Source organism: Triturus cristatus, chromosome 11 (genome assembly GCF_964204655.1).
Source record: "Triturus cristatus chromosome 11, aTriCri1.1, whole genome shotgun sequence".
NCBI lineage: Eukaryota > Metazoa > Chordata > Amphibia > Caudata > Salamandridae > Triturus > Triturus cristatus.
Window position 1 is genome coordinate 455,705,062 of NC_140594.1, and position 25,586 is coordinate 455,730,647.

At 43.1% G+C, this 25,586-nt stretch overlaps 1 protein-coding gene across 2 annotated transcripts in view; it reads left to right on the top strand.

The window, feature by feature from the left end:
- Positions 1–25,586, top strand: part of LRRTM4 (leucine rich repeat transmembrane neuronal 4) — a 1,708,634-nt gene that overhangs the window by 397,251 nt on the left and 1,285,797 nt on the right. The window lies entirely within an intron of this gene.

Sequence of the window (25,586 nt, forward strand, 5' to 3'; positions counted from 1 at the left end):
TGGATCCCTGTGCTAAGACAATAAAATGCTAAAAATACAGCTCATGCTCACCATAACACTCACATGTTCAATGCAAACATACTCCCCAAGCATGCTCTTTGCAACTAACTCAGGGCCTTTACCCTTCCTGTCAACAGACAGCTGGCCGTATATTAAAAGGTGGGCACTACATGTTGCAGCTCATAATAAATTGAAACTGAGGTTACAGTGTGTGAGGCTCTGATTATAGGGTGTGTTAAGTTCTTTTCTCAATTTTTGGAGGGGGAGTGAGTGTTTTCACTTTAGGGTGCACTCATTTCATGACCTGAGGACATCATCAGGGTGGTTTGCTTCCTGTGTGTCTACTTGTGTGCTCTTTGCATTTCCAGTATTGTCGGAGCGTTACTCTAAGTGGTGTGCAGACTGATGTAGCAAGAAAGCTTTACTGCAAGATGGCCCATCCTCATGACTCAGAGAGTGTAGTAGATTGGGATTATGTTTTGAAATTGATGTGGGAGCTCCAGACAGTTAAATTCTCTAAGTGCTGTAGTGATTTGGTCATATTTCTCTTGACCAGTGGCAAGGCCGATTGGTAAACAGAATATTAACTTTAGAGAGTCGACAATGAAGTGTAGTAGTACATCAACATGAGTGTTACTACCACCGATATTAGAGAGTACCAGGTTTTACGCAATGAAATCAAAATCAGAGGTTAGCAGGTATTGCTCAGTGGTTTGAAGAAACCTCAGGACTTATTTACAAGCCCCTTGCGCTACTAGTGCATTACTTTCATATGGGAAAAAGTGGTGTATCTACTGAAACCTGGCCTTTTGAGAACTGTTGCTCAAAAAATCTGTTCCTTGAATATTGTTGATTTGCAAATTATACAGCCAGGCAGATTTTTTGATTTGTTTCTTCATTGTCTTCAATTGTGGATGTGGTTTGAGATACTAAGGAACCTAAATAAAATTTGTTTGGGTTTGTGGGTAGCACCACCAGGGCTGGACTGGTCACAGCGGGCACCGGACATTTTCCCGATAGGCTGCCAGGATCGGGGTCAGTTTTGGACCCCTGGGGGGGGGGGGGGGCATTTTTATTATCAGGGGCCGGTTTTCCAGCATAGCTGCAATATCCGCACCCTGTAACAAAAGCGGCACTGGTGAGACAGGAGTGGTCATTTCCACTACCACCACCCCGAAACCCGCCCCCCCCACCCCAGTGGCAGGTCGAGCTGTTTGCCAGGGCCAGTTTCGATCTCCAGTCCGGCCATGAACACCAGAGGATATATCTGTTGATCTTCATGTTAGAAAGTATTAGTAAATGTCAAGACACATATCACAATAGATGTGATAGGCAGAGAGACAAGTGGATGGATGGATGTATGGATGGATGGATGGATGACATGTATAGTAAGTCAGTCTCAGGTAGCTGGGCAGTCAGACAGAAAGGAACATATACAGACAAGCACAAAAGCATGTATATGTACAAGCAAATAGATGGGCATGGTAATGACTGCACATAGATACACGAACAGATAAGAGCAATGCAGAGATCGAAAGACAAATAAAGAGATAGAGTCAGAGACAGATTTAAAGAAACAACAAGGCTTTGTAAATGTTTCAGTACTAGACATTGAGCCCGTAATAAGGTGTGACAGGTGGAATAGGCGAGAAAGTGATAGTTAATCTGTAAGGGGTTGAGCTGAGTGCGCGGCTACTCTGTGATGCAGAATCACTCCTGTTTCGTCACACTCTCTCACAATTCAAGGTTAAATAGAGGTTGTGTGCGCTGAGAGTCGATGGAGAGCCTGGAAGTTGGTTCTGTACACTTATCCCACAAGGCCTTCCTTGTATGCATGTTAGGGTTGTGTCATGTATCACAGAGACGTAGCTGCAAGGGAATTACATGCATGACATCTTCCGACCTTGTGCCACGTGGCTTTGTCGCCTGCCTTTGTCGCCTGCCCTGTCAGGAAGAGGTGTGGCGCCGTGGCCAGGGTGACTGACGCCGGAATCTGGGGATCACGGTTCGATCCCCGGCGCCCGCGGCAGATTAGCCCAGCACCAAGTGACTCGGGGCAATAGCTTGCTTAATCTTCATGATGGCCCCCAGCGCCTAGAGACCCTTACGGGTGATTGTTAGTGCTTTACAAATGTGGATTATTATTATTATCCATGCCAGCTCTCAATCAGACAAGAAGAGAGGGGGGTCCTTTTTGCTTACCTGCACTGCCGCACTCTTTCGAGGGTCTGTCTAATGAGGCCAGAGTGGATTGTAGCTGACCTTGCTCTGACCTTGATCTGCCTTCAACCCTTCTTCACTGAATAAATGAGCATGTGGGAGGAACTGAAAGGTAAGATACACCGCTTTACATAACATCATCATCATCTTTACTGCGATCGCCAAGATCATAAAAGTACATTCTCATAAAAAAACATTTTTCCACAGACACCGATATTATCCAATAAAACCAAATTGTACATACATATATAAGTGAAATCATAATCATTTGTTCCGAAGACAAATTTACTTCATTAAAATGAAAAAATCATTTGATATCATTCTTTACTTTTTTTAAACTTTAAGCCATAGCTTTTTAAAAAGATCAATCTTTGTCAAACAGCTATCTATGTGTTATGATGTTTTCATGTAAGGCAACAAGGTGGGCTATGTATTATATTTCTGACAAGTCCTAAACGATGAAACAGTACAAATACGCATAAAGTGCTATGTGACAATAAAACACCACTTTACATAACACCTACATAAAGAAATAAAACCTGTCTCTTTATAATACCGCCGTTTGCGGCAATGTAGAGAGCATATTACCCATGCTGAATTTTAGATTAATTCTAAATGGCAAAACCATGATCAATGGTGTGTCTGCTGGTTATATGAGACCTGACAACCCCGGCGCCCCCCTTTTCCACCTAAAATGTGTCCGTGTATTCAGACTCCTCGGTAAAGTCCAAACGGGTGTCCACCAGAGATAAAGCACTGAGGTGATATTGGTGACAGTTCTTCATGACATATTGATGGTTCTTTGAGTGCCCCTGCTCCCAGTCCAGTATTACTGACCATGCACTGATTGTGAATGATACTGGTAGATATGGCACAAAGCACTGAGGCAGGAATACCAGTGCTCGCAGCCCTTTACGGGAATAGCACCTTGGCCCTGTAATTTTGGGTATTATCTGCCAGAAGGATAGTTTTCATCTGTAATTCTGACTGTGAAAAACTGCTGTGGAGAAATAAGTGAGAATTAGTGGGGGATTTCCCCTACTACTGCCATAGGTCGCAGAAATTAGAACTTGGGGCCACATGTACATCGGTTTCATTTGGCGATTACCTAAGAGCAAATTTTTGCTGTGAATCACAAAATGGGTTTGCAAGTTAGTATTAGGAAGGGGCGTGTTAACGGTGTCCCTTCTCAATAGTGACTTGCAGTGGTATGAACAAATGTTTTGCAACCAAAATGCGGTCACAAAATATTTACATACTACAACCAACTTGATGTTGGTGAGAACCCATTCGTAAACGGGAACCACTGCCTGCTCTTAAAAAACGTTTCACATTCTATCACAAAATTCAAGACCATATAAAACATAGGAAGACCAGGATCACTGTAATTATATGGCAGGGGGTCACTAAATTATGCGGCAAGTTTGAATAAATTATGCAGTAAGAAAAGGTTAATTATGTGGCAACATGCACCACGTTTTTTTATATTATTACTTAATTATTTTGTAATTTTTAGACATGGTAATACTGTCCGGGCAAAGATTTCAACTCATTAGTATCAGTTTAACAACTGAATACAGAAATGAGCAACTGAAAGATGACCAATTAACCTATGTGAAGGTCCTGCAACTGCATGCATATACATCATGCTTTTAGTAGCTTTTGATCGGTTTGCACTAGAAACAATTGATTTTGGTAAAATCTGTAGATAATGAAACAGATGATGGATTATGTAGCAAATACGGAAAATGCATAAATATGCGGGGAAAAACTGCAGCTACAATATCGCATAATTCCAGTGGGCCGGACCATATCACACGTGGAGTCAGTGGCTCTGAGAATGCAGAGCTAAGCTGCAGAGCTCCGCGGATCTTCGAACTGCAAGATCACACTGTGCGCAAAAGGTGTTAGAAAGATTTGAGCATCCAGCTCTCAGATGGCGCACTCATCCCTCAGTAGCATTGTTAAGGGTTAGAAAGTCAAACTGACACATCACACATTCTGTCCACCAGGTGCAATATGCTCTTCCCTCTCCCAAGATGTCTTCCAGTTTTCAGTTAGCTTTAGCTACAGCTTGCAGAGGGGGGCACAGACATAATTAAATAATTCATACCCCTGCTCGGCGATTGCCTGCGGCTGAAATCCATTTGCTGCAGAATATATTTATAAAGCCTGAATGTGAACACAATGATGTGCATCCTGCCTCTGTTTTCAGTTGTTTGCCGTCAAGCAGTACACCTATCCATCTTCGCCCCACTCGCACTCCTCGTGAGATCGAAGGGATGAGTCACAACAGCAAAAACACTACTATCTGCAATTGGCGGACATCGCTCATTATATACACTCAGTACAGCATAAAGGAAATAATGCAGGGCTAGTGGCTATTAAAAGCGCACGGAATTTTAATAAACTGATATACTTTTTAGATTACAATTGCCAGCAATCTCCAGGTTATAGATAAAAATGTGGGAAAAAAAAGGTTTCAAGAAATAAGGGGCATATCAGCAACAACCGGTGATAATTATCGCTAAGCACACTTTGCACTAGGATAATTATCGCCGGCTATCGCCGAATTTTATCGCTGAGATAGCGTGCTATTAGCAACGCTTATCTCAAAAGCGATAAAATTCCATGCGCAAGCTGCCAATTGTGCGATTATCGCTGGAAATACAGCGATAATCGCACAACGTTTGGCGATAGCTTGCTGATAGGGCAGGGCAGACTCAGCCATGAAATCCACCTTCCGTTGGATATCATGGCTGAGTCAAACTAAAAGCAGGCGTAAGGAAAGTAGCGATAACCAAGGCGCTACTTTTCGTATCACTATGCTTGTTAGCGAGCCCTTTGATAATTGGAGAAATGTCGATTAGCGACATTTCTCCAGTTATTTTGGCACGCAACGCCCACTTTGCATCTCATTAGAGATGCCAAAGTGGGCGTTATGGGAAAGGGCGCTAAGGCAAGGATTCACGCGATAGCGTGACCTTGTTGATATAGCGATAAAATTGTTGCCGCTTTTTGGCCGAAAATGGCCGCAAAAGCGGCGATAATGTTTTATCGCCGCCTTGTTGATATGCCCCTAAATTCGCTATGACCTTCAACATCAATTTTTTAGAACTGTTGGACCCAATAAGCAAGACTTAGCTGTGCACAACATTTTTACAGTTATTTGGCAATGAGGAATACAAAATCAAACATTCAGATATCCGGCTTTCATTGTTCTGGTGGCTACATTTCTGAATCGAAAGACCTGACTTGTAATCACAGTTTTGGCACTTGACCAAAAAATCAAGTGGTTCTTTGTAAATCACGTTATCCTTGTTCCTCAAATAGTAAATATGCGTAACGTAAGTATGCATACTTTCTAAACCCTGCATCGTGCACTGCTTAGCACTGTCCACATAGTATATTCTAACCCCATTTCTGTAATTTTCTCTCCACAGGACCAAACGCATGCAGATCTATGTGCAGCCACACGTATGAGATGCAGCTTGTGCAATATATATGTTCTTTGTAAAACGTTCTGCTCCTCCTTAAAAAGGATACCACTTAAATATCGAGGTTTATATATCATGCTTCAAAATACGGATTGCATGAAGTTCAAAAATTGTTTTGAAAGCACGTTTATATAGCTAAGTATAGACCTAATCTACTGAACTCAACATATACAACTTAAAGATATTTATATTTAGGAGGTACATAGATGGGGACATGAAAATAGTAACTCTATACTTACCTTCATGATATTAGTCCATATTCTGGCTATGATATTTCTGTAGAACTATAGTTTTGTGCGCGATATTCTGATATAAAATCACTTGGAACCAGCTCACTGTTGTATAGCATACCAAAAAGTTAGAAATAATAAACATATGCGGCTGGATTAGACACACTTTCTCCGCTTTCGGGGAAAAGAGACCAGCTCCCCATTTTTAGGTCTCGCCTACGCAGCGCGCATGTGCTGCATAGACAAAAAGACCTTTTGTAATCGCTTCGGCTTTTCAACCGAAAACGTGCACGCGTTCCATTGCCTTCAATGGCAACACGTGCACGTGTGGCGATTGCCTTGCGGGAGCGAGCTTGACACCATATGTTTGTAATTAACTTACAAACACATGGTGCCCCTGGCTCGCTACTGCAAGGGAAATGCTTTGTGTGCTGTCGCACTCCTCTACCCCTCCCACTTTTAGCGCGAGGCGCACACGCGCTTGTTTGCCATTTGCTGGCATGCCGAACTGTGCCTAATTGTTTGGAGTGCCTGAGAAGACTGCATGGGGTCATGTTCTGGTCACGCCGGGCTGTTGACGCGTGATGCAGTGTTTCTGGGGCGAAACAGCAGTGCTGGGCAGATATAGCTCACCAAATGGAACGTAACTCCCTGTAATTTTGACCTAGAAAATGAGGTGTGGAAAGAGCATTGCCCAAGGTCCAGATATAAAGATTAACTTTCTCCTACATATGAGCAGTCAATTCTGATCAGACCCAAAAGTCTCTGAATTACGCAGACCCCAATACCTGCCACTGAATTAGTAATCATACCGCATTGTGTAATGTAAAAAGACGTGTTTCCAATGTTAGCAGTTAGCACTCCGTCATATAGGCACGTAGGTTCAGAAAATGTTTTTCCTTGCCTGCTCACCATGACCAATCACTTGCCACTAACAGCCAGTCACAGAGCTGGTGTACCAGAAACATTGATGCTTTCATGAAGAGATCCCGACTAAGCAGGCAAACGATCAAACTTTAACTTAAAATCAAAAACACGTTCACGGTAATGAAAACCAAATTGTTCTTTGAAGGAATACTAAAAGCTTCTCAGTAGACATTTGTGTTTTATTTCTGGTGCATCTGACTGGGAATCGGTGTCAGGCATTAGGCGAAACAAAACTGCATGCATTTTGCAACTGAAAATTCATTCAACTCATTTGTTATATCAATCACACTGCCACAAATTCCAAACCTGGACTGCTTGAATTTTTAATTATTCATTCAACAAGTTATTGCCATTAACGGCGAGCAGCACCTACCCTGGTGTACTGTATTTTGTTGGCGCTCTCTGCTGAAGTACCTAGAGCACGTGTGAGCACCCGATCTGGGGTCATCGTCTTGTCAGGCCAGACTGGGACACGTGATTTATCATCTCTGGCTGGCAAAAGAAGTCAAACAGATCTCCCTCACAGTAGCAACCTCGTAACAGAGCTGCAACTAGAGGGAGAGCTGGTCAAGGTACGAGCACACCGCTCTTTTTTCTTTCATACTCAATACAAATTTAAACAAGCATTGGCATAGCCAATAGGTCTCACTTTTGGGACCTTATAAGTATTTAGTTATGCAGCACATTATCCTTGGTGCAACAACAACTGTTGCATGGCTAAACACTTATAAGGTCCCAAAGAAGAGACCTATTGGCGATGCCAATGCTTGTTATGTTGGGTATGGATGAAAATCATGGAAGGGCTTTCGGAAAGCAGGGCAACTGTCCCTTGACACTGACACGTTGCTCTAAATATGTGGTCCCTTGCTTGGTTGCTGGTATCCAAAAAACGGATTTTTATACTCCCTGAAAAACAACATAACCCCGCTTCCTCCAAACAGTCTTCAAATCCTCCCACGAGGGCCTCCATGTTTAATCAATCTTGACAGGCTCTCCTTTCTGATAGACTTTCTTGATGGAGCAAGTCAGTATCAAAGGACTGCAGATCACGAAGAACATTACAGTCCTTAAATGGCCCACCTGACATAATGACTAACTTTACAAAAAGCAGCATCTGTAAGATCAGGATAAGTAGAAGTAGCTTTTGTCTTCAAAATGTTGTCTAATGGCTTAAATGCTCCTTGTCAAACCAAACTATCTGAGCTCAAATCTTAGCTCACCCAACAGGCCACACTGAATGATCTTAAAGACATCCCTCTTTCCACAAGCCCACTTAATTTACCATGCACAATTGTGAGAGATAAGTAGTTGGCTAAATATAATCTATAAGTCCTTCAATTAGAAATAGATTCATAAATCACAGTGTGAACAGGTGGGAAGGAAACATTCTGAAATGAATGGCATCGGCAAGGCACAGACGGACTCCAGCCAAAGTTTGTTTTACATGAAGTTCAAATTAATGAGGGTTATGCTGCGGCAGCTTAAAGATGGTCTGATCTCACTCTGCCCGCCGTTCACATTGGTTGATTGTAATGTATGAGAAAGCCTTGAGAGAAAAATTCAGTGAGCCTCGTTATGGGGTTTTTGCCGTAGGGCAGCGCAGCAGGCCTTGCTGCTGCGCTGCCCTACGGCAAAAGAAAAGGGCAGGAATGCTCTGTATCTATTAGAAAAAGCGCATTCCTGTCCTTTTCCCTTGTGCTGGTGCACAATGGGCTGCCGTGTGCCAATGCAGGTATCTTTGCACCATGATGCAAGGGTGCCGGCATTGCATGGATGATAATTTTTGTGCTGGAAGGGAAACCTTCCTGCACAAAAACAATCACAAGGGGCTATTTCCTCTTTCTATGTGAGGGTGGGTTGGTCCAGGAAGAGATAATGAGAGTCAGACAAAATTATGTCACAGAAATTGGGGGGGGTAGATTTTACCACACTTTGGAATCCCCTCATATGGAAATAAATAAGTGGTTATGCCACATCAAATTGAGAATAAACCAGAATCAAACTAGGATTCTTGTAATTTGAGTTCCTGAATCTTTTTCTTTGAAAGCTATTCCCGAAAGAACTGGGTGCCTGCTTACTAACTTAAAGGATTCTTAAAAAGCTCATCTGTAATTGATGCAAATTTATTATGGTCATCACATGGGCACATGGTAGTGAGAGCCATATCCTTCTTATCAAACCCCCTAAAATCAATTTTTCTATTTCGACCATTTTCTCATAGATTGGTGCCTGTAATTCTGTAAGCCAACATTTTTTACTAGGCTAGGCCAGTGACTTATTTTCACAATGAAGCAATAAGATCATATCTCACCTGCACCCAAGCCTTCTGTTAGCTCCCTATTAACAAATGTGCAAGATTTAATCCACTTCATAAAGCGCGAAAAGGCAATGTAGGAAATTGGCCTCAGTATGCAACTGATTCAATTTGTATATGCAAACCCATTAAGACTTTGAGATCCCCATGGACTTTTCTGTTGTGGGGTCTCCCTCAAATATGATTCACTCGGCAGTCTGTTTCCTATCTGTGTGGCTGTCTTTCCTCTTAAACTGCCTGCCCCTACATGCCAAGGTCTTAGACGCCCAGTTCTGATTAGGGACTTTTAGTCATGATCAGGAGGTCAATTCCATTCCATAATGGTCTCTAATGTGTTATAAAGTCACCTCCAGATGCCAAACATTGTAAGGCCTCAATCTGATTCAAGTGCCAGGAAACCATCGTGATTATTATAGCTGTTCTCTGCAAAATATAATTGATAAAACATTCATCTAAGGGCAAGAGCATAAAGAAATTAGCGGTCAAACACGAGGGCATGAATCCCTCTCAAAGGGCCTTATTATGAGTTTGGCGGTGCTGGAGCGGGACCGCCCCTTTCCTGCACAGCTAAACTCATGTTTGAACCACCTGCAAGTTTAGGAGTTTTCTCCTGTCTGGCGGGTGGTTCTTTGGCATTCCCATGGCGGTGCATATGAAATTGGCACTGCAATGGGAACGTCAAAATCAGTACCTGTATGGCGTGGATTGCTGCAGTCTATGCGGTGCAAGTACTGGTGTGCATGCACACAGGCAGGCACATGTTGTGCCCCCCTGTGTGCATCCAGAAGGCGCAGAGGCACAAGGGGGCTCTGTAGGGCCCCCTTTGTTTCCTCACTGCCGCACTTTTTGTAGCGATCGCACCGCCATGAAAAGTGTGGCGGTGAGGAAACTTAATATTCTTGTCAGTGCTGCTGTGGCCCCCCAAGCATACTGCAGTTGCAAGACTGCAGGGGTCCCAGGGCGTCCCTACCACCCTGGTCATAATAGGGCAGATCGGAAGACCGTCACCGCCGTGCCCCTGCGAGTCTGGCAGGCTGTGGACTACCAACCTCATAATACGCCCCAGAGTAAAGGGACTGACAATCTGTGTTCACTTTTTCTCAAAATGGCCTCCTTTCTGTTTCAATGGTGTCTGAACCTAAGTGACAGATGTCTGGCAGCCCTCCAACACAGTGACTAGAAAGGTGATTTTGAAATGTTATTATTTAATTTTATCTATAGCTATTACACACACAGCTTGACTTCATAACATTTTAATAAACTTATGGTAGATTTATATATAGCTCCAACATGCAAGAAGAGTATATTTTAAGTAGATAACCTGATAAACGCCAGCTTACTAGGGGAATTGTCTAGGGCGACAAACAATCAATAGGCAAAGTCAGACTAGATGGACCCCCCCTCTACCCCAAATCCTGTTTTTCATGAAACACCTGAACTGTACATTACAATGAATCTCAGACATGTGCTCTCACCTTTGAGAATAGATGAATTCTGTCCTGCCCTGAGAAGACGTATAAAGCCTTCGGCAACGTTCTCATTACACCTCAAGTGGTGGGCTCGCCCAGTGGCAGCTCAGCCTGTCTCATGTTGTTTTCGCCTAAGGCTGAGGCAATCCATATTCCTTATGTGGCGTAAGCTCTGGTTTGACAGCCACTCTGGCACTCAAGGATCTGAAAATGTCCTTTACGTGAACAGCTAATAGTGAGCAAATTGAATCGAAAGCTGGAGATATTTTTAATCAGCCTGTCTCCAGCTTCCTTCACATTTCCTGTCCAAATCAAAGGTTCTCTTTTGATACGCGCACCGCTTATAGATTTGCTGTAATCTGTCGAGAATTCTGGTCCTCCTTGAAAAGACAGGCTATGATTCTTGTCTGTGCTGCCCTACTTTCAGCCGCTGAGAAGAACCTTGAACTGTCACTTCATTCCATTGTTGCAGATACCACTGCCAGTCTGCAAGTTACATCTGTTGTGTCTGCTGACTTATGCTGCACGGTACATTGGCTGGGGAATTGCACAGTGCCAGAGGTTCCATGTAGGACTTATCTGGGACATTCAAGATATGAGTATTTTATGTTTTTGACCATGCACAGGGTCATTTCTACAGAATCTCAATGTGTTTGCACTTCATGCCTTCCCTGTTTAGTCTGGTGTTGTAGGAATTGATTGGATTTGGAAGTACTGGGAGCAGCCAATGCTATTTTCTGCTGGTAAGATAGACTGATGGGCTAATGCAGCCGCTCTAGTTAACTGCATTAACTTGCAAAAGACTGGTTTGAATACTTTTCCTGTTTACCTAGAGGTTTGCCCTTCTAGTTCAAAGGATTGAGTGCCATTGAATGGGGAAAGTGATATGTATTCTTATGAGTGCTATGAAGCTGCATGATTGGCAGAAACTACTACATCATACAAGTTTAATTGCAAGTTATACAAAAGGTTAAAAAAATATTTTATCTCAGTGTAGTCTTATTTCTGTTGTTGTTATTGTTATTTCTATTATTATTAGAACCTTAAAGAAATGATTGTGAGACCTCAGCCTAGTCCAACACTGAAGAAATTGAGCAAGGCTCCGAGTGCAAACACTGTGGGACAAATTTACTAAGTTTTTGCACAATAGATCACAGCGAGTAAAGATTAACCTTGCTGAATTGAGGCAGTGATGGCAATTGCCTGAGGTGGAGAGGCAGGGTATTCCAGGTCTTTACTGCGAGGTAGGAGAAGGATCTTCCTCCGGCCGTGGTCTTGCGGATGCATGGAATGGTGTCCAGGGCCAGCTGGGTGGAGCAGAGATCTCTGGTAGGTGAGTGGAATGTGAGGTGGGGGTTGAGGTACGCAGGTCCTGAGTAGTGTAGGGCTTTGTAGGCCTGTCTGAGGAGCTTGAAGATGATTCTTTTGATGACTGGGAGCCAGTGGAAGTCTCTCAGGTGGCCGATGATGTGGCTGCGGTGGGGGGTGTTGAGGATGAGTCTGGCAGAGGTGTTCTGAACATTCTGCAGTTTCTTGAGGAGATTCTGGGTGATGCCAGCATACAGTGTGCTGCTGTAGTTGAGTCTGCTGCTGATGAGTGCATGGGTGACTGTCTTTTTTGAATCGGTGGGGATCTACTTGAAGATCTTTCAGAGCAGGCATAGCGTGTGGAAGCAGGCAGATGAGACTGTGTTAATCTTGCGATTCATTGAGAGCAAGGAGTCCAGGATGATGCCAACGTTTTGTGCGTGATCTGTGGGTGTGTAGGGGATTCCAAAAGCTGCAGGCCACAAGGAGTTGTCCCAGGCGGACGGGGTGGAGCCCAGGATGAGGACTTCAGTCTTCTCTTAGTTGAGCATGAGACAGCTGCCCTGCATCCAGGTGGCAACAGCGTTCATCTCATCGTGGAAGTTGTTCTTGGCAACTGTGGGTTTGTTGGTGAGCGAGAGAATCAGCTGGGTGTTGTCAGCATCGGAGACAATGTTGAGTCTATGGTTCCTGACGATGGCTGTGAGTGGGCCCATGTAGATGTTGAAGAGAGTGGGGCTCAGGGAGGAGCCCTGAGGCACTCCGCAGTTGATCTCGGTGGGTTCAGAGTGGAATGGTGGTAGTCTGGGCTCTCTGTATATGGCCGGTGAGGAAGGAGCGGATCCATTCCAGGGCTTTGTCATGGACGCCGATGTTGTATTGTCAGCGTTGTGGGAGACTGTATCAAATCTGGCTGATAGGTCCAGGAGGATGAGGGCTGCAGTTTCACCATGGTTGAGGAGGGTGTGGAAGTTGTATGTGGCGATCAGGAGGGTGGTCTTGGTGCTGTGGTTGATTCGGCAGCCGGATTAGGAGAGGTCCAGGATGTGATTTGGTTTGATGAACTTGGAAAGTTGGGCCTTGATGGCCTTCTCAATGACCTTGGCTGGGAAGGGGAATAGAGAGATGGGTCTGAGATTCTTTAGGCCCATCAGATCAGCAGAGGGTTTCTTCAACAAAGGGTTGATCTTTGCGTGTTTCCAGTCTTCCAGGAAGGTGGTGGAGTTGATGGAGCAGTTGATGTGCGGCAGAGTTCAGATGCGATGGAGCTGCCAGCTCTGTTGAAGATGTGGTGCAGACAGGGGTCCGAGGGTGCTCCGAAGTGGATGCTCTTTGTGATCTTGAGTGTGTTGTCAGCAGTGAGGGGAGTCGAGCTGAGCAGGGCCTGCTGGGGTCCGGTGTCGTTGTGTGTGGTGGTTGAGGGTGGGGTGGGAGCGTCTTGGGTGTAGAAGCTGTCTAAGCTGTGGTCGATCTCCTTACTCTTGTGGTGGAAGAAGATGCCAAGGTTGTTGCAGAGGCCTCGGGAGGGTGGGATTTCTGCTGTTTCTGTGCTGGGTTTGGCGAAAACTTTGACCAAGGCAAAGAGTTCTTTGCTATTGAGTGCATTGGCGTTGAGCCTTTCTTCTTGAGATGCTTTCTTTGTTGTTCTAATGAGGTGGTGGTCTTCAGTGACAGCTGTTGAAGGCTGAGTGGTCTTCCGGGGTCATGCTGCTCCTCCATCTCTTCTCGAGCTGTCTACAGGTACGTCCGGACTCATTAGGGAGGGATGGCTTGCTTTCTTGGAGAGATGCTTGCCTCGGGCTTTCATGAAGGGAACCATTGAGTCGGCACAGTTGGAGATCCATCGATGGAGGTTATGGGCTGAGGTGTTAGTGTCCGTGGATGTTGGTGGTGGGGTTTTGGTGAAGGAGGTGGTGAGCTGTTTTTTGGGGACCTTGTTCCAGCTTCTGTGAGGGTGGTGGTGGACATAGTGGTGTATGGTGAGTTTGGTGAAGGAGAAGTTGATGCAGCGGTGGTCGGACCAAAGGAGCTCAGAGGTGCGGCTGAAGGTGATGATGGTGGTGAGAGAGAAGATGGGGTCGAGCGTGAGTCCTGCTGAATGGGTTGGGAAGGTGACCAGTTGCTTGAGTCTGATAGTGGTGAGATTTTCTGGCAGGGGCGAGGTGTTCTTGTCTTTGGGGTTGTCCAGTGAATGGTAAGTTCATGGAAGAGGATGTAGTCTGTGGAGGCAAGAGCGTGGGGCGCAATGAAGTTGATGATGGAATCGCTGAAGGGTGGGTGGGATCCGGGCTGCCTGTAAATTAGGGTGCCACAGGAGGGTGATGTTCAGGTTGGTCTGGACCTGGAAGTGGAGGTGCTCCATGTTGGTCGAGCGGTTGTCCGAGTGGGTGATGAGGTGAATGGTGCTTTTGTGCACAATGGCGATCCCTCCACCTGGTATGTTGATGCGGTCCTTGTGAATGATCTTGTAGCCATCTCTGATGGCGGTGGCAATGTCCAGGGCAGAGGTGGAGTTCATGCAGGTTTCCATGAGGAAGGGATGTCGGGGTGGATGGAATCGAGTCCGTCCGAGATCTCTACGGTGTCTTGTGGAGGGAGCGTGTGTTGAGCAGAATACAGGTGAGGTGGTCGGGTCCAGTATTTGTCATTCTTGCGATGGGTGGGGCTGGTGTGCAGTGGCAGGTGAAGGTGCAGCTGCAGTTTTGGCAGGAGAAAGGGCCCTGGGTGTCATTCGTTGATGCCCAATGGCAGGTGGTGTGGCGTCTGGTGTTGAAGGTGTGGAGGGTTCTGGCGTCATAGCGGTGAACGGTCCAGGAACCAGAGTCCATGGCACTGGGTGTGGTCCAGGAATGGTCAGGCGCAAATGGGCTTGCCTTTGGCATGCCACCAGGGGAGGGTTTTTTATAAATACAGGGTTGTAAACAATTTACAGATAAGACAGCAATCAAGAACCTCCAAGAGCCACGTCTGTTGTAGTTTTAACAACTTTTAAAACATTAGTGACAGTACAGCAACTAACTTTTCTTGCCACTGTTCTCTTTATGCAGAATGATTGGCTTCTGTAGCACACCATATTGTAGATAGACCTAGGTAATTTAATTTGTTTTTTACATTAGTGAAATGCTGTAGAATTCACTACAAAAATCCCTTTTCTGTTCACTTTCCTCCCTTTTCTACACTTTGCGCCTTTCTTTGCAGTGTCCTCACCACTGCTCACCCCCGCAGCCCCACCATCTCCAGAATCACTTTCCGGCTTCCTGAATCCCACCTCCCAGCTGTTAAACCCTCCCCCGGTGGCACGCTAGCGGCACGCCAAAGGCAAGCCCGTCTGCACCCGTCCATGCCTGGACCCACGGAGCTTTGATAATTCCAGGGATGCTAGTATTTCCATGTTCAGACACTATGGTATGGGGAATATTACTTAAATTGTTATTACTATGCTGATTTTAGCATGTCATTTCTTAAGTAATCTGTAGAATTTACCCACTATATAATTTATTTTTATTGTGGTAATAACAAATTTGATATTAATATACGTCAGCAGTACACATTTGTCTACAATTCGCTGTTTCCAACCTGTCCTATTTTAAACGTCCACTTGTAAAGTAGGCCATTGAGCTTAGTTCACAAATCTGCTGTTCTAAATTCTATGACTACAGGCTGTGTGTACAAATGAGCCTGCGTGGGCAGTCTTCATCTCCCCAGGTAAAACTTCCTTGTATTATCAGACCAGAGACGTGCAAATGGATTGTGAAGATTTACAGTCTTTCTTACTTATTTACATGAATAAATCAAATCATGTTGGCAGGGTGAATTCAGAAGGGACTCTTGGATTAACTACGGATTGGGTAAATCCTGGAAAGCATTTTACAAAGATCAAGACATGCTGTGGGGTGATTTTTTCTAAACAAAAGTTGTATTTAATTGACATCGGAGGGAATCTGGCCTAGACGACAAATTGCTGACCGAGGAGTGAAAATACCTGGGCTGTATTACATGCTGCAGGGGTGTACCAGGCATGTGTGCCTGCTTTCTGCACTTTGGTATTACAGAAGAGGCTGCAGAGCCTTGTGTGGACACTGCTGTGATACAGATCACCCCGGCACAATCTCAACAGGGGTGTTCCCTCATTTTCATTGGGGATTTGTCCATATATATCAGGGAACAGTTTGTCTCTGCATCAGTGCTCTATTAGAGATGCAGGATCAAAGGCATAGGAGCTGCCAGGAGATGTCACACAGCTGATTGCCCCCCCTTCCTTAGAGCAACCACTGAAAGGGACGGGGAGTCCCAGACATTGCCTTGCAGGTGGGTGCAATCACTCCCTGCTGTCCCCCATTGAAATGCAGCCCACATTGCTGCATGGACAGTGAAAGAGGACCGGCTACTTAAAACAGAGGGTTTGCCTTTCACTCATTCACTGCCCCCAGGTCTGCAGCTTCATTGGAGGCAACACTTTACCTGCAATAGCGCACACTGTCCCAGTCTGAGCCTGGCACATCCATTGCCACTGCACAAACAGGGGCAATGCACCCTATACGTAATGTGGGCCCTGATTCCTCACCCCTAACACAGAGGGAGCGGGCAAATCATTTTGGTGTTTTTATGAAAAAGCAGTGGCCCAGGATTAAGTGATTTATAAATAACAGATATCTGCACAATAAACAAAGATGGTCAAGTTAAACCTTTCTGTATTGAACCAGAAAGAAAAACAAGTATGGAAGTTTTGATTACTTGTAGGTATGCACAAAACTTCAAGCAAGCACGAATTTGCAAAACTCACAAAATTGTGCATTATGCAATTTTGCATCTTCATATTTTTTTTTCCGCTGAGAGTCTTCTTTGTGCAGAAACTGTCTTGCTCAGGCACAATTTCTGCTCAAACCAGTCTCCTACCGGTAACTCATGTGACTCTTTCTACACACAGTATGCTCCCCCAAAAAACATGCTGGTAAACAACATGTTTTGCTAACAGTGTACTTTTGACAAAATCTTGTGACATTTTATGGGGAGATGTTATGCAATTTTTTACACACCAGCATACTATATATATTTTTGGGAAATATCCATGAGATGTGCATTGCAACATTTCATTAGATTTCTGGATATGTGTCTGGCATTGCTGGCAAACTTTCATTGTCAGATAGATTCCGGTTGTGACCGAGGAGACCATGACCCAACAGGATAGTCCCCAAAATCTCTCCCTCTCTCTCTCTCTCTCTCTCTCTCTCTCTTTCTCTCTCTCTCTCTCTCGCTATCTATCTATCTATCTATCTATCTATATATATATATATATATATATATATATATATATATATATATATATATATACATATATATATTCACCAGAAAGAGTTGCCCCAAATTGAGAACGCGCTCAAGGAAAACAGCAGGACTCCGCTTTATTTTTCACGTTGTCCTTTATTCCGGCAATCAGCAAGCAGTGTCTTTTTCCGTTTCAAAGCCCTACGCGTTTCGGAACATTCTTGTTCCTTCATCACGGGCATTGCATGTAAGGTGGCAAAATATGATGAAGGTGAGAGTCTTTGTGCTTTTAAACATCCTCTGATGGAAAACCCTCCAGTGGGCGTGTCTAACCGCTTGGTATTCTGGAACTGGTAGTACCTTCAGCGTTAAAATTATAGCCCTCCGGTGGGTTTTTGCCACATTTACATTAATTAATGCAGATTCCATGCTCTCCAGTGAGCTACAAGATACATGTCGCCGATTATTTCTTGCCAAACTGTTCCTTCTGCCAATTGTGCTGTTAGTCCAGTCTATTTGCACAAGGCAGTCCACACTCCATTGTTTTTGATGGCGTCGCAGTTCTCCCGACCGGACCGGCTGGTAATTATTCACCAGAAAGAGTTGCCCCAAATTGTTCTCAATTTGGTGCAACTGTTTCTGGTGAATATATATATATATATATATATATATCACGCTTAATCCTCCGTAGCTTTTCCTCGCTTACGATTCTCCAGAAGAGAGAGGCACGGACCCAACTTGTAGTGCAAATAGTTTTTATTTCTCTGTCGCCATTACGCGTTTCGGCTCGCCTGAGCCTTGATCACATGACAGTGGACTAAGAGAAAGAACACCTTTTTAAAGTGACAGTGCCAATGAGATCGTGACCACGTGATCAGCATACTCCCCTAATCCCGTCATAGACATAATCAACAGACATCGCATTTGTATTTGCCAAAAACAGGTAAGGTTACATAAAATATCATATCAACCTAAGTGACTTATAATAATCTCATAAAATTATTGAAAGATATTGTCACATGTTTTGATGTTTTGTATGCTGTTGTAAAACGTCATCGTTGTCTTATCGTCTGGTTAGTGCGTCACGGTCAAATTTAAAATCAATAACAATTAAAAACCACAATTGTTGATTGAAAAAAGTGCTTGAGTGTAAAGTGCAAAATATGTGCAAAGACAGCCTAGGGGTGTGAGCTGTGCAAAAATGCAATAATTCATTACATTTCGATTCTTTGATTATATCGATTCAGGGATGTTTCATGTTCATTAGATCGTTGTTTCAATAACCATACGTTTCAGGTGAAAGCAGCACGACCCGTGGATAGGTCGAAAGATAGATTGTACTGTCCCCTTATTCTTGAATGTTTAAGTCAAACACGTTTGACTGTGTTATGTTGGGACAATATCCAAGCCTCAATGCACCGATACTAGAGTAAGGTCAAATGTGCTTTACTCAAGGAGATACTGGTGAAGTCCTAGATCAAAGGGAATGTGATATGTGCATCAATGCTGTTATGTAGTCTGTACAAATTAAAGAAAGGTTAGTCTACGACTGAACATATTGTACTGACTGACATTTGTGAAATGTGTCCAGGTCAGAGTCGTAGAATTGTGCAAATTGTTAATAAATAGATAAAAGGTGTTAAAATACCTATAAATACCTTTAAAAATACTTTTAAAAATACTGTCTCTCTATCGACCTTTCCCTGTAATAAGACATGTGGATAGGTGCCAAAAATGGAGAGCAAAATTCACAATAAATATATTAAAAGATTAAGACTTCAAAATCTTATAAATACCTTAAAATAATTGTACAAAATATATGACCACATTTAAAAAAAATATATAATGTCTTCCATTTGCGAATTTGTAGGACTACAGAGTTAAAACAAGTGTGTTAAAAAATGTTTGCTGGATACCAGTGTCATCGAATGGTGCTAGGACTGAACCGTCTAAATCTGCAAGGAGAATATCTTTGTAGTTGTATCTATTCTAATCATATGATGACCAAATCTTATCTTTCTTAGGGTTAAGTCAAGCATGTGTATAAGTCTTCAGTAGCGTTCAGACCGGAAGGGTGTTTGGTATCTTTCGAGTTTTCTGAGTTTATTCTCTCGATTGCCACCCCTCCTGCTTGGTGGTACAGTGTCAATTACAAAATATTTTACCATGCGATTGTCAGATTGATGACATTCCTTAAAATGTCGTGCAACCGGGTAGGTATTATCCTGGTTTGTGATTGCCCTGAGGTGCTGAAGGATGCGTTTATACACTGGTAACTTAGTGCTGCCTATGTAGCGCAGATTACAGGGACATGTCAATACATATATTGCGAATTCAGTTTTACATGTGAGTAGTTTTGAAATAACATGATTATGCTCGCTGAATGGGGTTTGATATGTGTTGGTATTTACTCCCTGGATGCATGCTTTACATGTTTTGCATCGAAAGAATCCTTTCATGGTTTGTATCCAACTGCTGCTATCAATTACCTCCGGGCTAGTTCTGACAAGCACGTCCCTCATTGAGGGAGCTCTGCTATATGTGATGGACACCCTCTGCGGTAGCAGGGGTCCTATCACGGGGTCACTTCGTACCAAGGGCCAGTTCTGCTGAAGAATTTTGTTTAAGGCTTTGTGCTGTTGGTTATATTGCACAATTAAGCGGAACCCATTATCTTCATCAGTCCTAATGCTCATGGTGTTGGTGGAGTTAGCATTAGACAAGATGTTTACAGATTTCTTATCTCTTATGACTTCATCTCTACAAAATGCCATGGATTTTTTAATGGCGTTATCAATGACTTGTTTTTGGTAGCCCCGTTGCTGGAAGCGAAGTTTGCTTGCTTCTTGTGCTGCCACTAAATCATCATTGTTGCTGCAAATGCGTCTAATCCTTAGCATTTCCCCATAGGGGATGCTATTGATAAGATGTTTAGGATGCGCACTTGACGCATGAAGTGTGGAATTGCCTGCCGTCTTCTTTCTAAAAAGACGGGTTTCAATTTTGCCATTCTTTATATACACCTGGGTGTCTAAAAATTCAATCTCTGTGGCACTGACTGTGGCAGTAAAGTGTAAATTCATGTTGTTGGTATTAATCCTTTCAATAAAGTCAAAAGCTTGCTGGCTAGTACCTTCCCAGATAACAAAAAGATCATCAATATATCTTAACCATACTTTAACATTGGTGTTGACATATTCGTGGTGTTCTTGCTCGAGGACCAGCTCCTCCCATCTGCCCATATGCAGGCATGCGTAGCTCGGTGAGAAGCTGGCCCCCATAGCCACGCCTCTAGTTTGCTGGTAAAGTTGACTATTAAACATGAAAATGTTATTCCGTAAACAAAATTCTGTCATTTCAACCAGCATGCAATTGTGTTCTAGATGCTGCGTGGATCTTTGTGCGAGGTAATGTTGGATCGCTGCTAAGCCAGATACATGCTCAATGCTAGTATATAAAGAAGTTACGTCTAATGCAATAAGTAAGTAATTTTCCTGCCACACAAAGTTCATGATTTTTCTGAGGAAGTCACTGGTGTCTTTTACATAAGATGGTAATTTCTGTACAAATTCCTGCAGATAATAGTCAATGTATTTGGTAGTGTGTTCCGTCAGACTATTTCTGGCACTGATGATTGGCCTACCAGGTGGGTCGTTGTAGTCTTTGTGAATCTTCGGTATGAAGTATATAGTTGGTGTAGTGGGACTGTCATTTTTTAGGAATTTGAATTCATCGTTGTTAATCAGATTGGCATTTTTCCATTTGTTGAGCTTAAGGTGGAAATTTTTATAGGTGATTTTCATGTCACTGATAGTTGTTCTCGTGTAGCAAGAACGATCATTGAGTTGTTTATATGCTTCCTTGTTGTATGCACTCATTGGCCAAATGACAATATTCCTGCCTTTGTCACTATTGCGAATGACAATCTCCTTGTTATTTTTTTGTAGCTTGGATGTTAGTTGCTTGTATTGCCAATCAGCTTTGTTATGATGCTTCGTTTTGGATTGTATTTTCGTATTTAATTCCTTCAATTGGGTGGTCACCGCTTCATGGAAGATATCGATAGAGTCTCTGATCATGATTGGGTTGAAGGAGGATTTGGGTTTGAATGGACTGGCTTTAAGTGTTAGATCCGTTGAGTTACTTTCATTACTGAGATCCTGTATGACTTGTAAAAGAGGTGCATCAGATTGGGTTAATGAATTTGTTACCCGTTGGACATCTGGAGTGGAGATTTCACCCATAGTTGTTTGGTTGGGTGTGTTTATGAGAAAATGCTTTTTTAGCTTTAATTTGCGTACTCCTTTGTATACATCAATTCTTGTTCTGGCATAGTCAAAGTTGTTGCGCGGAGCATATGAAAGACCCAATCTTAGAATATTTTTTTCCTGTGACGTGAGCTCAATATTGGATAAGTTCACTATGGTGTTTTCTACCTGCTCATCCTTTATTGTTTGTTGCGCCAAAATCCCCGTCCCCTCCTTTTGCCTTGCCTTTGCTCGTTTGATGTTTGCCTTGCGCCTCTGTCTCCGTTTGAAGTTGTTGTAACTGGATTTACCTGGGGTCTTGGGCGCAGAGTTTGTCTGCGCTCTTGACATAAAAATTAAGCTCTTCACCAGGAGATGGCTTCGACTTGGCTCCCATCATTGCAGCCGAGCGCATTTCTGATTCTGATTCGCTGCCTGTCCCAGAGCTACCTTCTGATTGGGTGGCATTGGGCTCGCGATTTTCATTTACATTTGGGACTACTGGCGCTTGCGTATTGCGGAATTTTGACTTCCTCAGTGCATCATATCGTTTGGCAAAGGTAAAAATTTGGCCCATCTCATAGTCAGTTCTGTCTCTTTGAAATTTGTAAGCCTTTCTTGATTTAATTTTTTCCTCCTCTTTTGATAAGCGGGCCATCATTTCATTTCTTAATTTATTTTGTTCATCCTTATCTTCATACTTTTCCAGCTCTTCATTTATGGCTTCAATTTCCCCCAGTAACTTGGCTCTGTCAATGTCAGCGTATTTGATTAGGATAAGTGTTAGTTTCCTTGAGGACTCTAAATTGCACTCAGCCCATTCCTTCATTAGATCGGGGTTAGGTTCTTCGTAACTGGGTGCCGTTAATATACGCAGGCCACGTGGGATCCTATTGACATCGATGTATCCTTGCAATGACTTAGATTCCCACCACTTAGTCATCTCTGCTTTCATTTTTTTCTCCAATTTTTTGAATATATCCCTTATTGAATTGTTAACGATGGTTTTATTCACCCTAGGTTCTGTCATGTTACTCGTTGATGGGAGTGCGTCAGAGAACATCTCTGTTGCTGCAGCCTCCCTTGCTCTTGCCACGTCGGCCGACATGAGTCAAATAATACGTAGATACTCCAATTAAACCAGTTTTGTTTGTGGCTGTGTTTAATGCAGTATTTGCATGCCTCCTCACCCCGCAATACCCAGTTAGACGCCTACCTGCAAACTTCCGTATTTGTCGAGTCCTCCGACTCGACTCCTACCAAGGTCGTCAGGTTTTCCGGGCTGATTTTCAGGGTTGCGGGGGGTCCGGCGGCGAGTATCCTGTGCGGGATGAGTTAGAGCTTCCGGGTCACCCGGGAAGAGAAGTCTCGCTGAGCCGTCGACCGTTGACGAGAAGGGGGTCCGTGAATGGTCGTGCGAGACCAGCAAACGACCAATGAAATCACGCTTAATCCTCCGTAGCTTTTCCTCGCTTACGATTCTCCAGAAGAGAGAGGCACGGACCCAACTTGTAGTGCAAATAGTTTTTATTTCTCTGTCGCCATTACGCGTTTCGGCTCGCCTGAGCCTTGATCACATGACAGTGGACTAAGAGAAAGAACACCTTTTTAAAGTGACAGTGCCAATGAGATCGTGACCACGTGATCAGCATACTCCGCTAATCCCGTCATAGACATAATCAACAGACATCGCATTTGTATTTGCCAAAAACAGGTAAGGTTACATAAAATATCATATCAACCTAAGTGACTTATAATAATCTCATAAAATTATTGAAAGATATTGTCACATGTTTTGATGTTTTGTATGCTGTTGTAAAACGTCATCGTTGTCTTATCGTCTGGTTAGTGCGTCACGGTCAAATTTAAAATCAATAACAATTAAAAACCACAATTGTTGATTGAAAAAAGTGCTTGAGTGTAAAGTGCAAAATATGTGCAAAGACAGCCTAGGGGTGTGAGCTGTGCAAAAATGCAATAATTCATTACATTTCGATTCTTTGATTATATCGATTCAGGGATGTTTCATGTTCATTAGATCGTTGTTTCAATAACCATACGTTTCAGGTGAAAGCAGCACGACCCGTGGATAGGTCGAAAGATAGATTGTACTGTCCCCTTATTCTTGTATGTTTAAGTCAAACACGTTTGACTGTGTTATGTTGGGACAATATCCAAGCCTCAATGCACCGATACTAGAGTAAGGTCAAATGTGCTTTACTCAAGGAGATACTGGTGAAGTCCTAGATCAAAGGGAATGTGATATGTGCATCAATGCTGTTATGTAGTCTGTACAAATTAAAGAAAGGTTAGTCTACGACTGAACATATTGTACTGACTGACATTTGTGAAATGTGTCCAGGTCAGAGTCGTAGAATTGTGCAAATTGTTAATAAATAGATAAAAGGTGTTAAAATACCTATAAATACCTTTAAAAATACTTTTAAAAATACTGTCTCTCTATCGACCTTTCCCTGTAATAAGACATGTGGATAGGTGCCAAAAATGGAGAGCAAAATTCACAATAAATATATTAAAAGATTAAGACTTCAAAATCTTATAAATACCTTAAAATAATTGTACAAAATATATGACCACATTTAAAAAAAATATATAATGTCTTCCATTTGCGAATTTGTAGGACTACAGAGTTAAAACAAGTGTGTTAAAAAATGTTTGCTGGATACCAGTGTCATCGAATGGTGCTAGGACTGAACCGTCTAAATCTGCAAGGAGAATATCTTTGTAGTTGTATCTATTCTAATCATATGATGACCAAATCTTATCTTTCTTAGGGTTAAGTCAAGCATGTGTATAAGTCTTCAGTAGCGTTCAGACCGGAAGGGTGTTTGGTATCTTTCGAGTTTTCTGAGTTTATTCTCTCGATTGCCACCCCTCCTGCTTGGTGGTACAGTGTCAATTACAAAATATTTTACCATGCGATTGTCAGATTGATGACATTCCTTAAAATGTCGTGCAACCGGGTAGGTATTATCCTGGTTTGTGATTGCCCTGAGGTGCTGAAGGATGCGTTTATACACTGGTAACTTAGTGCTGCCTATGTAGCGCAGATTACAGGGACATGTCAATACATATATTGCGAATTCAGTTTTACATGTGAGTAGTTTTGAAATAACATGATTATGCTCGCTGAATGGGGTTTGATATGTGTTGGTATTTACTCCCTGGATGCATGCTTTACATGTTTTGCATCGAAAGAATCCTTTCATGGTTTGTATCCAACTGCTGCTATCAATTACCTCAGGGCTAGTTCTGACAAGCACGTCCCTCATTGAGGGAGCTCTGCTATATGTGATGGACACCCTCTGCGGTAGCAGGGGTCCTATCACGGGGTCACTTCGTACCAAGGGCCAGTTCTGCTGAAGAATTTTGTTTAAGGCTTTGTGCTGTTGGTTATATTGCACAATTAAGCGGAACCCATTATCTTCATCAGTCCTAATGCTCATGGTGTTGGTGGAGTTAGCATTAGACAAGATGTTTACAGATTTCTTATCTCTTATGACTTCATCTCTACAAAATGCCATGGATTTTTTAATGGCGTTATCAATGACTTGTTTTTGGTAGCCCCGTTGCTGGAAGCGAAGTTTGCTTGCTTCTTGTGCTGCCCCTAAATCATCATTGTTGCTGCAAATGCGTCTAATCCTTAGCATTTCCCCATAGGGGATGCTATTGATAAGATGTTTAGGATGCGCACTTGACGCATGAAGTGTGGAATTGCCTGCCGTTTTCTTTCTAAAAAGACGGGTTTCAATTTTGCCATTCTTTATATACACCTGGGTGTCTAAAAATTCAATCTCTGTGGCACTGACTGTGGCAGTAAAGTGTAAATTCATGTTGTTGGTATTAATCCTTTCAATAAAGTCAAAAGCTTGCTGGCTAGTACCTTCCCAGATAACAAAAAGATCATCAATATATCTTAACCATACTTTAACATTGGTGTTGACATATTCGTGGTGTTCTTGCTCGAGGACCAGCTCCTCCCATCTGCCCATATGCAGGCATGCGTAGCTCGGTGAGAAGCTGGCCCCCATAGCAACGCCTCTAGTTTGCTGGTAAAGTTGACTATTAAACATGAAAATGTTATTCCG